Source organism: Miscanthus floridulus, chromosome 10 (genome assembly GCF_019320115.1).
Source record: "Miscanthus floridulus cultivar M001 chromosome 10, ASM1932011v1, whole genome shotgun sequence".
NCBI lineage: Eukaryota > Viridiplantae > Streptophyta > Magnoliopsida > Poales > Poaceae > Miscanthus > Miscanthus floridulus.
The window spans coordinates 54,394,035-54,409,626 of record NC_089589.1 but is presented as its reverse complement, the minus strand read 5'-3'; the positions used below and the strand labels follow the sequence as shown (position 1 = coordinate 54,409,626).

The 15,592-nt window shown below is 41.6% G+C and overlaps 1 pseudogene; it reads right to left on the bottom strand.

The window, feature by feature from the left end:
* Positions 1-556: 556 nt before the first annotated feature.
* LOC136488659 (subtilisin-like protease SBT3.16) lies at positions 557-2,362 on the bottom strand (annotated as a pseudogene).
* Positions 2,363-15,592: the final 13,230 nt, after the last annotated feature.

Sequence of the window (15,592 nt, the reverse complement as noted above, 5' to 3'; positions counted from 1 at the left end):
CTGACCTGGTGCTGGCTAAGCCCGAGAGAGAGAGGAGTGGGCTGGTTTGGCTAAATAGAGGAGGGAGCTGGGGTTCCCGGGGCGGTTTCCAAGCGGGCCTAGGAAAGGAGGCTGCTGCGGTTGTGGGCCAGAAAAGTGCTAGATGGAGGGAGGAAAAGAGGGAACCCTTTTCTTTTTGTTTCAAACACAAAGGCAACCATGAACAAAGCTTTGATTTTCAAACCAAACACAAGCATCAAAAAGCAATATGTGCAGCAACAGGAGTGCTTCAATAAGTATCTAAGCCTTATACTTGATTTTAATTTTATAAATTTTTATTATTTCTCTATGTTTTAATGCACACAAAAGGCATAATTAAATCAAATTTCATCCATTTTCCGAAACTGAATCTTTAGGGCGTTACACCATCATGCATAAACTTTATCACAAAGAATAAAGAACTGCAAAACCTTTCAACGAAGATGACTGCAGAAATGTAACTTGTTTGTCTTTTTTTTTTTGAAGAAGAAAACTTGTTTGTCTTTTCATAAAACAGAAGTCAAATAAATCATGACAATCAGAAACAGATGACTGCTATTGGGATACGAACCCAATGGCGACCTCCGTCGTGCCACACAAGATTACCAAATGAGCAATCGCCCTGAATCTTGTGCATGGCTCTGAATGTTACCTTGAACGACTGCGACCTCTTCTTCTTACCAAACACTAACACGGTTGGCTCGACCTCGACTGACATGTGGACGCCAGTAGGAGGCTCAAAAAAGGCCTAGGCGTTGGTGACTGTCCTTGATACTGTTTCTGATGTCTTGAGGTTGGGAATCGCAATGGATGGAAGGTTCAGGTTCAGTGGCGACATCTCAATTACTGGGCACGTAGTTTCTCTGTCTGATCAACCGGTGCAATTGAACAGATGTTGGTAATCTGAAGGGCTGATGTCGTATATGAGCCCCGGATCACTTGCCTGAACTGGATTAACAAACCCAGCTCCGTAATCAAAACGGTCTGCAACCTTTGTGGGACTTCCATCAGCTAGCAGCAGCGGAAGCCCGTTGCTGTCCGTGACAAGTGCTGCATGCAAATGTAAAGCAGCTTACTCTTCTCACATCTGGGAAACAACGACAATGTGGAAAATGTATTGTAATTTATACGAGTTATGTACATACCAGTAGTCATGAGTGCAGCAGGTGACCAGTTTGGATGGAGAGACTTGAGGAGAGCCACGATGCCTGATACATGAGGGCATGCCATTGATGTGCCTGACATTAAGCAGTAAGTGGCCCCGGATTCCTTGAAATAACCAACCTGCGGTGCTGCTGCTACAATGTTCACACCTGGTGGAGCGCCTTACAAGTACTACAACTTTGCTTTAGGTTATTTCTCTATCCGTGGTAATTTCAAAATTTGAAAATATTGAATTCTAGAATATGATAACTTTAAAAAATGTGGGTCTTAAATTATTTCTTTTTTTGTGAATTGGGCCTTAAATGATTCCAAAGAAAAAGTTTCAACTACAAAGTTGTAGATCTCTTCTAGTACTACAACTTGGTATAAACTTTATCTTCATCTGACTTAATTTGTAAAAGTTATGAATTCTACTGTGTTGTCTATTTTTAGATACAGACCAAATTGCCAACTGCATATAAAAATACTTCCATTCCTAGAGTTGACTAGAAAGCCGAGTTTCCTGGGTTTAGCTTACCTCTAAAAATATAGAGCATTTCTAGAGATGGCACAAAATCTCAGCGAGCTCTAAAAATCGATTTCTAGAAGTGAACCGGCAAAAAGTACTTTTAGAGACGGATTTTAACAGAGCTGACTCTACTTAAAAGGTGAGACGCCTCTAAAAATGATATCTATGCTGGTGCTTATTGGAAATTTTAACGATGTTAAAATACGGTTGCATCACGAAGGGCTGTTCCGATCTGTCAAAACCTCGGTGTAGCTTAGTATCGAAAGGCCAGCGATGTAGCTTCAGCCCATGAGTAGTGGAGCTTTCTGCTGAAAAAAGAGAGTAAATTGTATGGTAGGTCCTTAAACTATTTGTGGTTTTCTGTCTAGGTTCTCGAACTAAAAATGTTACCATATGGATATCTGTTCAGTGCACCAACAGTCGAAATCATAACACGTGTGCGTCAGGAGCCGACGTGGACATGCCACCGTGGAGACTGGACATGCCATTCGTCGGAGGGGACGTTTGCCCGCATGCTCACGTACGTGCCTGTGGCGCCAAGGCGGCCGACACGAGCACCTCGACGAGCGTCATCACCGTGCCCGCGCGCACGATGGGCACTCTATTCTCCGGCTCGAGCGACTGGTACGCGCGCACCTGCTCCGAGAGTCGCCCAACGTTAGTCGAGTACATGCTGCGACCAACTTCGACCCCGCCCGGGGAAGGCCTTCGCGGCGCTGCTCGGAGACCTCCTCGGCCGTGGCATCTTCAAAGTCGGCGGCCTCAAGCTCAGCAACGCCACGGTCCGGTCCTACGCGCGTTCGGGCCTTCGGGGTCGTCGCACAGGAGGTGGAGTCCCACGTCCTGCCGGTCCTCACGGCCGTCGCCGACGCCGGCGCGTTCGTCAGACCTGAAATGACATTTCATCCGCTTCGATTTTGGGCTTTAGTCTCGGTATTTTTTGCGTCCGGGAGTAAAGAAAAAATTAGTCCCAGTTGAAGCTACCAACAGGGACTAAAGGCCCCTGTCCTAGCACGCTTTCGTAGCAGGCCACCTTTAGTCCCGGTTGGTGTTACCAACCCGGACTAAAGGTCCTTCAACTTTTAGTCCCGATTGGTAATACCAACCGGGACTAAAGGGTGATCTTTTAGTCCCGGTTGGTGTCACCAACCTGGATTAAAAGGTCTTCCACCCGGGACTAAAGGTATCTCATAGGTCAATTCAAAAGGAGAGTGTCCAGGACCCTGTCATATGTGGTGTACAGCTGAATTGGTAAGGAGTTTATGCGCGAGGAAAGAGGTCCTGGGTTCGAATCTCACACATAGCGAGAGAGGCCTCTCTACAATTTCGTTTATTTTTCTCCTGAGGATGGACCTTTAGTCCCGGTTATGTGACCCGGAACTAAAGGCGGACTAAAGCCGGTTTCCAACCGGGACTACAACTCATTTCTCTACCAGTGACATATTCCGCCGTGATTGGAGGACGCCTTGATACGTACGCCGGCGCCAAACCAGAAGCTCGTGATGGAGGACGCGCGAAGCCGTGCTGTTGCTTGAACGCCGCGATTGGAGATGTACCCGTTGCCGGTCGTGAAGATGGAAGCTTGGAGGACCGGAGGCAGGCGTACGTATGCATGAAGACCGGACGTCGGATGAACCAGGCACCGGATGTGGCTGCTGTACGCGCGCGCGAAGACCGGAGGCCGAGCCTGCAATTCGGCTCCTGGGCGCGCACGTGAAGATCCGAAGCCGACGTGCATGCACCTGTGCCCAGCACGCATGCGTGGGTGCGTTCAAAAATCCATGCAAGGAAAATCCATGTCAGCTCCTGGTGCGCACGTGGCGTGTTTTGGATCGTTGGTGCACGAGACAGATAGATCGAGGACTTAGATGGTAATATTTTAGTTTGTGGTCCCAGGTAAAAATTCACTGAAAGTTTGAGGACCCACGGTGCAATTTACTCAAAATCAAAATAAAAGTACAAAATGCAGCTGCTCATCAGATGGGCCTGGCAACAATGAAATCATCCCAAATAGGTAGTGGTGTATTATATACGGAACTAAAAATACCAACAGAATTCCTTCTTTCGATTCTAAAAACACAGAATTTCTTCTTTCAGGTTGTGCATTTTCATTTCTCAACGATCATGCAAATATAGCTAACAATAAAAATTCTGAGCTTCTTTACATCACTTGGCTGTTTTAGTTTGTGTTTTCTGTCGAATTTGCCTCGTCCAAATTTGTGATGTGCCTTGGGCAAATTTGTATTCAGGTTGAATGCTTTTGTTTTATGGGCTTGATTAACTTTCGGAATAATAACGGGTCTGATTCTGCTCCACCTTGGTAGAAAGGTTTATGGATGGAAAAAGTCCAATTTACCCTTCTCAACTATTGTGGTCGTCTGAATTTGCTCCATAACTACAAATTCAGTTTTTTTAATCCCCTCAACTTTTAAAACCATTTAGTTTTTCAACATGAGTGGTCTTGATAGTTGTTTTGCTAATGTGACATCACGTCTGAGAGGATAAATCAGACTAAGTTGAAAGTTCAGGAAAATAAATTAGACTATAAATGTTTTTTAATACCCATAAATTCTTAAAAATAATTTTCAAAATCTATCCAAATATTTTTACATGAAAAATGCAATTTAAAATACTAAAATCTAGTTTAGTCTAAGAAAATTTGTTTTACCTCAGAAAATTATGAAACTAAGTTTCAGAGTTTTTTTCCTAATAAAATCACGCTCTATCTTATGGTGTCTGTCTTGAAATTGTTTGAATTTTGATGGACTCCTTTTGGTGCTTATTTGCTACTAGAAACTCTCGTTATTTATTGTAATTAGTCGATGGGGCGTCTGAACTATGTAGAAGCGCCAGTTGACACTCTGTCTCATGTGCTAGCATATCATAAGTATTACTATTACTTTTTTAGGATATATTTGTTAAACTTAGGATTGTTTGACTCCTCAGAAGTGACAATTCTATTCCTTTTTCGGACGGAGTGAGTAATTAGCAATATATTGTTGGCCCCGGAAATACATAATTTTATTTCAGCGCAACATTTTGTTGAAATAGTCAACTATACTATAAAAGAAGTATAACCATCTTCAATAGGTTTCCCAAAAACATATGCAGTTTTTCTTTATATCCTGGGATATGTTTTTGTTGAAGGTTCTTTGTGAATTTATATATGTGAATTTGCTTAAGCAATTAAAATTTTGTTAATATATATTTTGTAGTTTAAAGTATGATCTTTTATATGGAACAAAAGTTTATTTGAGTTTTCAAGTCAAACATGTTTAAAATTGAGCCCAAATGTTGGATTTGGTGCTGAATTTCACACTTAGCAATTTCTGCCTAAGTCCCTGAAATTCAGTGTTTAAGTTCAATTTTTGGTAAATTATAAAATTAATTTTCATGAATAAAATTTTGTCCAACTTGTGTTGCATTGATTGATAGTATAGTTGAGCTATGTTACTGTGTAATTAGATGTGATGTTAGGTCAGTGCTTAATCTTTAATTAATTGCTCAAAGTTAGTTAATCTAATTGAATTTCCAAAACCTTAACTGAATGCATTGTTTCAGTTTCAAAGTGCTTCTCTTTGAAATTCAAAATCTTTCAAATCTTCAATTTTTTGGTGTTGGTCCTTTAAGCAAAGTTGAAGATCTCGTCAAGCTGTACAACTTTTGCTTTTGGAGTTTTTCAAGTTGCTACGTGAATTTGGGAGAAATTGGAAGAAGATGAAAAGGGGGAGGCCACTGCTACAGTGTCACTGCATGCTGCCTGCTGCCGCGTAACCGCCATGCACGGTTTGGCCGCGCCTTCGCAGCGTTTCCCACGCGGCTGCCTGTGTGGCCAAGCTCGCGAAGGTGCTGCCAACATCGTGACGTCGCCCTCGCCTTTAAATACCCCATGCCGGTAGCCGTCTCGCTCTTTTTCTCTTTCAGCGCCACCGCCGAGCTCCTCCACTTTGCCGACAAATTCATCGACCGTGCTTCGCCTCTGCCCAATTGGTCTCGCAGTCGAGTTCGCCTCGCCGTTGCGCACCCACTGAGCCCGCTTGGAGTGCCTCGCTCCGTCGGAGTCGCTCGCGACGCCGTGGTCACCTTCGCCGTGGCCAAGACTCTCGGATGAGCCTCTTAACCTCCCGTTTGTTGCGCTGTGTTCGTCTTGGTTCCGTAATCGTGATCGGCTCCTCCGTTTTATCTGTAGAGCAGCAGACGCGCCGAAACGCCACCTTCGACGCCTGTTCGTGCCGCCATCCTCGCTATGGACGCCGGCAACCGCTTCGGCTCCGTCTCCGCTTCATCCGAGAGGTCGACCGAGTCATGGTGAGCATCCTACACTACTGGAAACTCGCATTCTTCTGTGTGTGCGAAAACACACAGAAAAATGCGAATACCGCCGGAAAAATATTTTTCTGACCGTGTACCCTTAGAAAAATACACACGAAAATATAATGATAGAAAAATTCAATTGTTCTGTGTGTTCGCCGTCAGAAACAATTTTTCTGTCGGTCTTACACGCACAGAAAAATTGTGTTTGGCCAGATTAAAAATAAAATTTCTATGAGGATATCTACACAGAAAAAAGAAATAAACACACAGAAAATACATGTATTTTTCTGTCGGTCTAGGTGAACTCATAGAAAAATTCCTTTCGCCCAGATTAAAAGTAATTTTCTGTGTAGCCATCCTCACAGAAAAAAAGTTAAACGCACAAAAAATAATTTATTTTAAAACAGTAGGAACAACATATTAAAATATATATTGTCCATACAGTAATTTCATGATACATCACAACATAATAAATACATTCATAAGTGTCTAAATGTTCAGCACATTCATAGGTACATAGATGATATCCAAATGTTCCAGCATCGATACATTCAAAACCCTCAGACTAACCAAGATTCAGCTCTTGCTAGTTCTTCATGCGCTTGTCCATGATACTATTCAACTTGCATACCCCTTTCCTGATACATTAAGAATAATGATCAAGAAAATGGAAGACTGATATGATTTTGAAAGATAATTTCTCATAACCAAGATAAAGCTAGAATAACAATTTAAGGACTGAACAGAGATATTCCCTAGGCTGCTCACATAGTTTTTTCTTCTTTTCTTTTTTTTGTGGCAAAATCACATAGTTTAACAAACACAACAAAGGATCACTTGCCAAAGATTACATGCATCTGCCAATCCCAAAGCTTACAACCTTACACAGACCCTATCTAACCATCAGTCTGTAAGGTCATGGAACCGGGAACAAACAAGTTATACCAGATGTCCAATAGATATTGATCTATTTGACCTGCTATGATGAGTATGCAAAATGGATGGATCGCTACTTCCTTTGTAATGTATACCAGCTGCTCTAGTGTCTAACAGAAGAAATTTCATCATTTATGGACATATGTTTTGAGCACATAGAAACTTATATGCAATTCTGGAGACACATTAGGAAAAGTGTCCATAAATTAGTTCTTCCAAAATCTGACAACAGGCGACACAACATGGAGCTGTTGAACACTGCAAGGTTTTATCAAAGAGCCCATTTTGACAATAGACTGGGCCACCAACGCCGTGCTAGCGTGCAGCCCCGCCGGACGCCTACAAGAGGAAACAACGAAGATCGCACCTGGGCAAAAGCGACGGGCTAGGGTTTCGTGGAACGCCGCTGCATAGGCAACTTTGTCGGGTGAAAGCTCTAGTTTGGTTTTGGTGAATTGATGAAACCCTAAGTGCTAACCTAGTTTATCAAGTGATCATGAGATAGGTAGCACACTTCAAGTGGAGAAGCCAATGAAGATCATAACATGACAATGGTGATGACATGGCGATGATCAAGGGCTTAAACTTGAAAAGAAGAAAGAGAAAAACAAAATGCTCAAGGCAAAGGTATAATCCATAGGAGCTATTTTGTTTTGGTGATCAAGACACTTAGAGAGTGTGATCACATTTAGGTTTGATAGCCGTACTATTAAGAGGGGTGAAACTCGTATCGGAATGCGGTTATCAAAGTGCCACTAGATGCTCTAACTCATTGTATATGCATTTAGGATCTAGTGGAGTGCTAACATCCTTGAAAACATTTGTGAAAATATGCTAACACATGTGCACGAGGTGATACACTTGATGGTTAGCACACTTGAGCAAGGGTGAAGAGAACGGAGGAGATGCCAGCGTCGGTCAAGTGACCGTACGCTGGATCCAAATGCACCGGACACTAACTGCCTGCGTCCGATCGTGCTGACTTGGTGGTACAGTGGCTAGGGTTTACCACCGGACGCTGGGCTGTGTCCGGTCGAGGAAAACTGGTTTTAGACCCTTACTGTACTCAACCGGACGCTGAGGCTCCAGCGTCTGGTCAGTTTTACCGGAGCGTCCGGTCAGTTTCACCGGAGCATCCGGTCAGCTTTGTAGCCGTTGAAATCTGACGAACAGCGTTTGAAGCCAGTGACACATGGCGTCCATCAGTGGACCGGACGCTGAGTCCAGGGTCCGGTCAGTTGGACCGGTGCGTCCGGTCAGAGCGCAGTTTGCCCAGTAAAGGGGTACAACAACTCTATTTTGTGGGGGCTTCTATTTAAGCCCCATGGCTGGCCATGGCTCACATCTTTGGCTATTTTCTTTGACATAGCAACCTTGTGAGCCTAGCCAAAGTCCTCCCACTCATTTCCATCATTGATTCATCATCATAGTGAGATTAGGAGTGATCCAAGTGCATTGCTTGAGTGATTGCATCTAGAGGCACTTGGTGTTCGTGTTTCACTGCGGATTTCGCTTGTTACTCTTGGTGGTTGCTGCCACCTAGACAGCTTGGAGCAGCAAGGATCATTGAGCAGAGGATGGTGATTGTCTCCGGCTCTGATCATGGTGATTGTGAGGGGTTCTTGACCTTTCCCCGACGGAGCACCAAAAGATACTCTAGTGAATTGCTCGTGGCTTGTGTGATCCTCATCTTGTGTTGGTTGTGCGGCACCCTATTGAGGGTTTGGCGTGTGAAGCCAATTAGCGCGTGAACCTCTAAGTGAGTGAATCGCCACAACGAGGAGTAGCTTGCCGGCAAGCAAGTGAACCTCGGTAAAAATCATTGTGTTCATCCTTTGATTCCAAGGTGATTGGTCTTCATTGTTATTCATCCTTGTGATTGATTGGTTCACTCCTCGACACGGCGGTATAACTATCTTGATCACTCTCTTTACTTTACCGCAAACTAGTTGACAAGCTCTTTAGTGTAGCTAGTTGTGAGAGCTTGCTTGGTTGGTTGGTGTGGCTCTTTAGTTAGCCTTTGAAAGCACACTAACATAGGGTAGTGTCATAGCTATTGTGTGAATAGACACTATCTAAACTAGAATTGTGGTAGGTGGCTTGCATTTTGAGTAGGCTAGCGCAACACTTGCTTCGCCTCATAATTGTCTAACCATTTTGTTAAGTGTTGTTGTAGAAATTTTTATTAGGCTATTCACCCCCCCTCTAGCCATTAGAACCTTTCAAGTGGTATCAGAGCCGAGGTCACCGTTATTTGAGGCTTAACAACATTCGGTGTTAAAATGGCTCAAATCAACAATACCAAGAAGCCACCCTAATTTGATGGCACAAATTATCCTTATTGGAAGTCAAAGATGACCACACATATCAAGTCAATCAATAGAAAGGTGTGGAAGGTGGTAGAAACCAAAATTGAGATTGGTGATCCGGAGAATCCCACCGCGGCCGAAGAAGTACTTCTTCAAAACAATGACATTGCTCTAAGTGCTATTCATGATGCAATTGATGAGAGAACATTTGAGCAAATCAAGAATATTGAGATGGCTCATGAGGCTTGGAAGAAGTTGGAAGAATCATTTGAGGGCACTCAAGCCGTGAAGGGTGCAAAGGCATACATCCTCAAAGAAAAGTTTGCAAGCTTCAAGATGAAGGAGGATGAAAGTGTGCCGGAGATGTTCCATAGGCTTCAAGTGCTTATCAATGATCTCAAAGCACTTGGAGAAGAGGTGAAGGACAAGGACTTCTCCCATAAGTTCTTGAGATGCTTGCCTTCAAGATTTGGTACATTGGTCACCATTCTAGTGAGAAGCGGTTTGGACACCATGACACCAAACCAAGTATTGGGAGATATAATGACCGATGATACCTATAGAGATGATGATGAGAAGGAAGAAAAGAAGGAGAAGAAAGATGAGAAGAAGAAGAGCGTGGCATTCAAAGCCACATCATCCAAGGGCAAAGCAAAGCAAGAAACATCAAGTGAAGAAGATGAATCATGGGATGATGGTGATGATGAGAAGATGGCTCTATTTGTCAAAAGATTTGGCAAGTTCATGGTGAAGAAGGGCTACCATGCTAGAAGAAAGAAGTCTTCATCCAAGAACAAAGAAGAGTTAAGAAGGTGCCTCAAGTGTGGAAGCAAATATCATCTTGTTGCTCAATGCCCATACAATAGTGACAATGATGATGACAACAAGAAGAACAAGAAGAAGGACAAGAAGGAAAAGAAAAAGAAGAAGGACAAGATGGCCTTCAAGAAGAAGAAGGGTGGTTCATATGTAGTCACTTGGGATAGTGATGCTTCCTCAAGTGATGATGATGATGATAGTGATGATCACAAGACCACCAAGAAGAAGTTTCTTGCAAGCATTGCCATCAATGAGAAGCCTTCTCTCTTCGAATCTTCATCATGCTTCATGGCTAAGGCCACTAAGGTACAATCTAGTGATGATGAAAATGATGAAGAACATGTTGATGATAATGAACATGAAAATGAAAATGATAGTGATAGTGATGATGATGAACCTACTAAGGACGAATTATTTGACATGCTAGAGGATGCTAAAGAACACTTTGACATTAAGAGAAAGGAATGCAAGAGCTTGAATAAGGAGGTAAAAGCCCTTAAGCAAGCCCTTGATGAGCTCAAAGCAACTCATGATAAGCTTGGCAAGGCTCACAAAAAGCTTAAAAAAGCTCATTCCACTTTGCTTAATGAACAAGATAAAAGGAAGCATGTTGAAACTTGTGATGTAGGTGTAACTTGTGATTTAATTGATACATCACTATCTATGCCTATCATTGTTGCTACTACTAACCCATCTTGTAGCACTTCCACTTCTACCTCATCTAGTAGTGATGGTCTCACTTATGATGCCTCACTAGTGGTTGAGAATGAGAACCTCAAGAAGGAGGTCACTAAGCTCACTCACACCTTAGCTAAGGCTTATGGTGGTGAGGACCGCTTGCTTATGTGCTTGGGTAGCCAAAGAGCTTCTCTCTACAAAGAGGGATTGGGCTATACCCCCAAGAAAGGCAAGGCGGTCTTTGCTCCTCACAAGACTAGTTTTGTGAAGAACAATGGTTGGATTTGCACTAGTTGCAAGCAAGTTGGTCACAAAGAGCAAGAATGCAAAAACAAGAGCAAAAATGCTAATGTATCCTCCATTAAGCTTGATTCATGCTATATGCTTATTAAGGGTACAAATGGTGTGAAGGCTAAGTTCATTGGCAAACCATGGATAGGCTCAAAGAAGAAAGCCATTTGGGTGCCAAAGAGCTTGGTTACTAACCTTCAAGGACCCAAGCAAGTTTGGGTACCTAAAAGGAATTGATCTTCTTTTGTAGGTCAATTACAAAGCTGGAGGAAGGCATTGGGTTCTTGATAGTGGGTGCACTCAACACATGACCGGTGATGCAAGAATGTTCAACTCAATCAACACCAATGGCAATGATGGTTATGATAGTATCACATTTGGTGACAATGGCAAAGGCAAGGTCAAAGGGCTTGGTAAGATTGCAATATCTAATGACTTGAGCATATCCAATGTATTGCTAGTAGAGAGCTTGAACTTCAATTTGCTATCCATGGCTCAATTGTGTGATTTTGGATTCAAATGCATATTTGGGGTAGATGATGTAGAGATCATAAGTGTAGATGGCTCAAATTTGATCTTCAAAGGTTTTAGATATGAGAATCTATACTTGGTTGATTTCAATGCTAGTGAAGCTAAATTATCTACATGCTTGTTAACTAAGTCTAGCATGGGTTGGTTATGGCATAGAAGGCTTGGTCATGTTGGAATGAAACAATTGAATAGGTTGATTAAGCATGACTTAGTTAAAGGCTTGAAAGATGTTGTGTTTGAAAAGGATAAGCTTTGTAGCTCTTGTCAAGCCGGCAAACAAGTTGGAAATACCCATCCTAAGAAAAGCATGATGAGCACTAGTAAAGCGTTTGAGTTATTGCACATGGACTTGTTTGGGCCAACACAATACACAAGTATCGGTGGAAACAAATATGGCTTTGTGATAGTGGATGACTACACTAGATACACATGGGTATTCTTTCTAGTAGACAAAAGTGATGTATTTGCAACATTCAAATCATTTGTCAAAGGCATTCACAATGAGTTTGAAACAACTATCAAGAGAGTTAGAAGTGACAATGGTAGTGAGTTCAAGAACACTAGAATTGATGAGTTGTGTGATGAATTTGGAATTAGACATCAATTCTTGGCCAAGTACACTCCATAATCAAATGGCCTTGTTGAGAGGAAGAATAGAACACGCATTGATATGGTAAGGTCTATGCTTAGTGAGTACAATGTGAGTCAATCTTTTTGGGCCAAAGCTATCAACACGGCTTGCTATTGTAGCAACCGCCTCTATTGTCACCGATTGAAAGAGAAGACACCATATGAGCTCTTGAATGGTAGAAAGCCCAACATTGCATATTTTCGGGTCTTTAGTTGCAAATGCTACATCTTGAAGAAAGGCACAAGATTGGGCAAGTTTGATAAGAAATGTGATGAAGGATTCCTACTTGGTTATTCCACTACAAGCAAAGCATATAGAGTTTGGAATTTGGATAGTGGTACTCTTGAGGAAGTTCATGATGTTGAATTTGATGAAACCAAGGGTTCACAAGTAGAGAATGAGAACTTGGAAGATGTTAGAGGCATTCAACTTTCAAATGCCATGAAGAACATGGATATTGGTGAATTGAGGCCTAGGCAAGTGATTGATGATGAAGATGATCAAGTGCAAGTGCTCTCCAAATGTGCAAAATGATACAAATCAAGCTAGTGCAAATGACTCTCATGACATTGATCAAGATCAAGTGGCTAGTACATCATCTCAACCCAATGATCTAGCAAGTGCAAGCAATCAAGTTCCATTGCTCCAACCAACAAGTATTGCAAGAGATCATCCATTGGACACTATCATTGGTGATATTTCAAGAGGTGTACAAACAAGATCAAGATGGGCATCATTTTTTGAACACTTCTCATTTGTGTCATCCATTGAACTGAAGAAGATAGATGAAGCTTTGAGGGATGTTGATTGGGTGAATGCTATGCATGAAGAATTGAACAACTTTACAAGAAATCAAGTATGAGAATTAGTAGAGAGACCAAAGGGACACAATGTGATTGGAACCAAATGGGTCTTTAGAAATAAGCAAGATCAAGATGGGATAGTAGTAAGGAACAAAGCAAGATTGGTAGCACAAGGATATACACAAGTTGAAGGTCTTGACTTTGGAGAAACATATGCCCCGGTTGCTAGATTGGAAGCAATAAGAATCTTGCTAGCCTATGCTTGTGCTCACAATATCAAGCTCTATAAAATGGATGTCAAGAGTGCATTTCTCAATGGTTATATCAATGAAAAAGTATATATTGAGCAACCTTCCGGTTTTGAAGATGATAAGAAGCCCAACCATATATACAAGTTGAAGAAGGCATTGTATGGCTTGAAGCAAGCACCTAGAGCATGGTATGAGAGATTGAGGGACTTCCTTCTCTCTAAAGGGTTCACAATGGGCAAGGTTGACACCACTCTATTCATCAAGAAGATTGGAAAAGATCTATTTGTTTTGCAAATCTATGTTGATGATATCATATTTGGATCAACCAATCAAGAATTTTGTGATGAGTTTGGAAAGATGATGGCTAATGAGTTTGAAATGTCCATGATTGGAGAATTGAGTTACTTCCTTGGTCTTCAAATCAAGCAATTAAAGAATGGTACATTTGTGAGTCAAGGCAAGTACATCAAGGACATGATCAAGAAGTTTTGCATGATTGATAGCAAAGTCATTAGCACACCAATGGGAACCAATGGCAACTTGGATAGTGATGCAAGTGGAAATATGGTAGATCAAAAGTTGTATCGGTCTATGATTGGAAGCCTACTCTATGTGACCGCATCAAGGCCAGATGTCATGTTTAGTGTATGCATGTGTGCAAGATTTCAAGCCTCACCAAGAGAAAGTCATTTGAAAGCTACAAAGAGGATATTGAGGTACTTGAAGCATACACCAAATGTTGGTTTGTGGTATCCCAAAGGAGCAAAGTTTGAGCTAGTTGGTTACTCCAACTCGGATTATGCGGGATGCAAGGTTGAAAGAAAGAGCACATCGGGCACATGTCAATTATTGGGAAGATCACTTATTTCATGGTCATCAAAGAAGCAAAATAGTGTTGCATTATCAACCGCCGAAGCAATATACATATCCACCGGTAGTTGTTGTGCACAAATACTTTGGATGAAGGCCACTTTGAGTGACTTTGGAATCAAGTTCAAGAAAGTGCCATTGCTATGTGACAATGAGAGTGCAATCAAGTTAACCAACAATCCGGTGCAACATGCAAGAACAAAGCACATTGATGTCTGCCACCATTTCATAAGAGATCACCAACAAAAAGGGGACATTTGCATTGAGAGTGTAGGCACCGAAGATCAACTTGCCGATATATTCACCAAGCCATTGGATGAGAAAATGTTTTGCAAGATAAGGAATGAGTTGAACATATTGGATTTCTCAAATATGTGTTGATGCACCCCTCACTCATATGACATGCCTCTCCTTCGAGCAATCCAAGGTAAAAGTTGATTGGCATGGCATGCATCCTTGCTAAGGACATGTTTAGTGCATGTAGTCATATTTTCAATTTTATTAGGACCTTTCAAATGGTTCTATTTCATTAGGCTCATTCATGAAAATCAAACGAATTTGATGTTTATATGGTATCACTATTGCTTCTATGCTTGATTTGATCTAGTGATAGCATATGACATGTTTATGGGCTTGTAAACCTAGTGTTTAATCTAGAAAATGAGCTATAAGTGTTTAACTCAACATGGTACAAGATAACCCTTATTTGGAGGTGTGAAGAAGCTTGTCCTTGGATCAAACTGAGTTAAATATCTTTGGCATATATTCTAGTTTGAACCAAATTTGGGAAAATGATCCTCACCCCATTGATTGACATTGATAATCTCGACCCTACAAGTAATACTATCTACATTTAGAACCTTTGTGGTCATTGATGACAAAGGGGGAGAGAAACAAAGATAGTAGTAAAAATAGTGAAAAAGGGGGAGAAATATCATAAAGGGAGAGAAACATAAGATATCTTGATATATGACATAGGGGGAGAGATGTGACAAAGGAAAGGGATCAACTAAAATTTTGAGCACACAAGTAGGGGGAGCAAGCTCATGAACTTGTATGGTGCATTTGAATATGCATTTCATATGTTTGCTTGCATGGCACAAGTATTAAATTTAAACATCCATGCTTGTGTGATGAAGGTTAGTTGTAAGATTGAATGATGAAATGAAATCACTAGATAACTTTCATTCCCAAGTAAGTCTTTACAAGTGGTATCTTTCCAAAAGTATGCTTTCAAGTGATATTAAGCTAACCATGGTGCTAAGGAAGGTATAATAGTGCACTCCGATTGGTATCACGCTTCAAAAGTCCATCTTTTATACCTTAGCATCATGTGGTAGACATTGACTCCTATATTTCCTATCTAAGCATATGTGCAAGCTACAATCCAAACTCTTAGCACATATGTAGGGGGAGCAATTGCTACCATTTAGGGTTCATGAAACTTGTCCATATCCTTTTACACATGG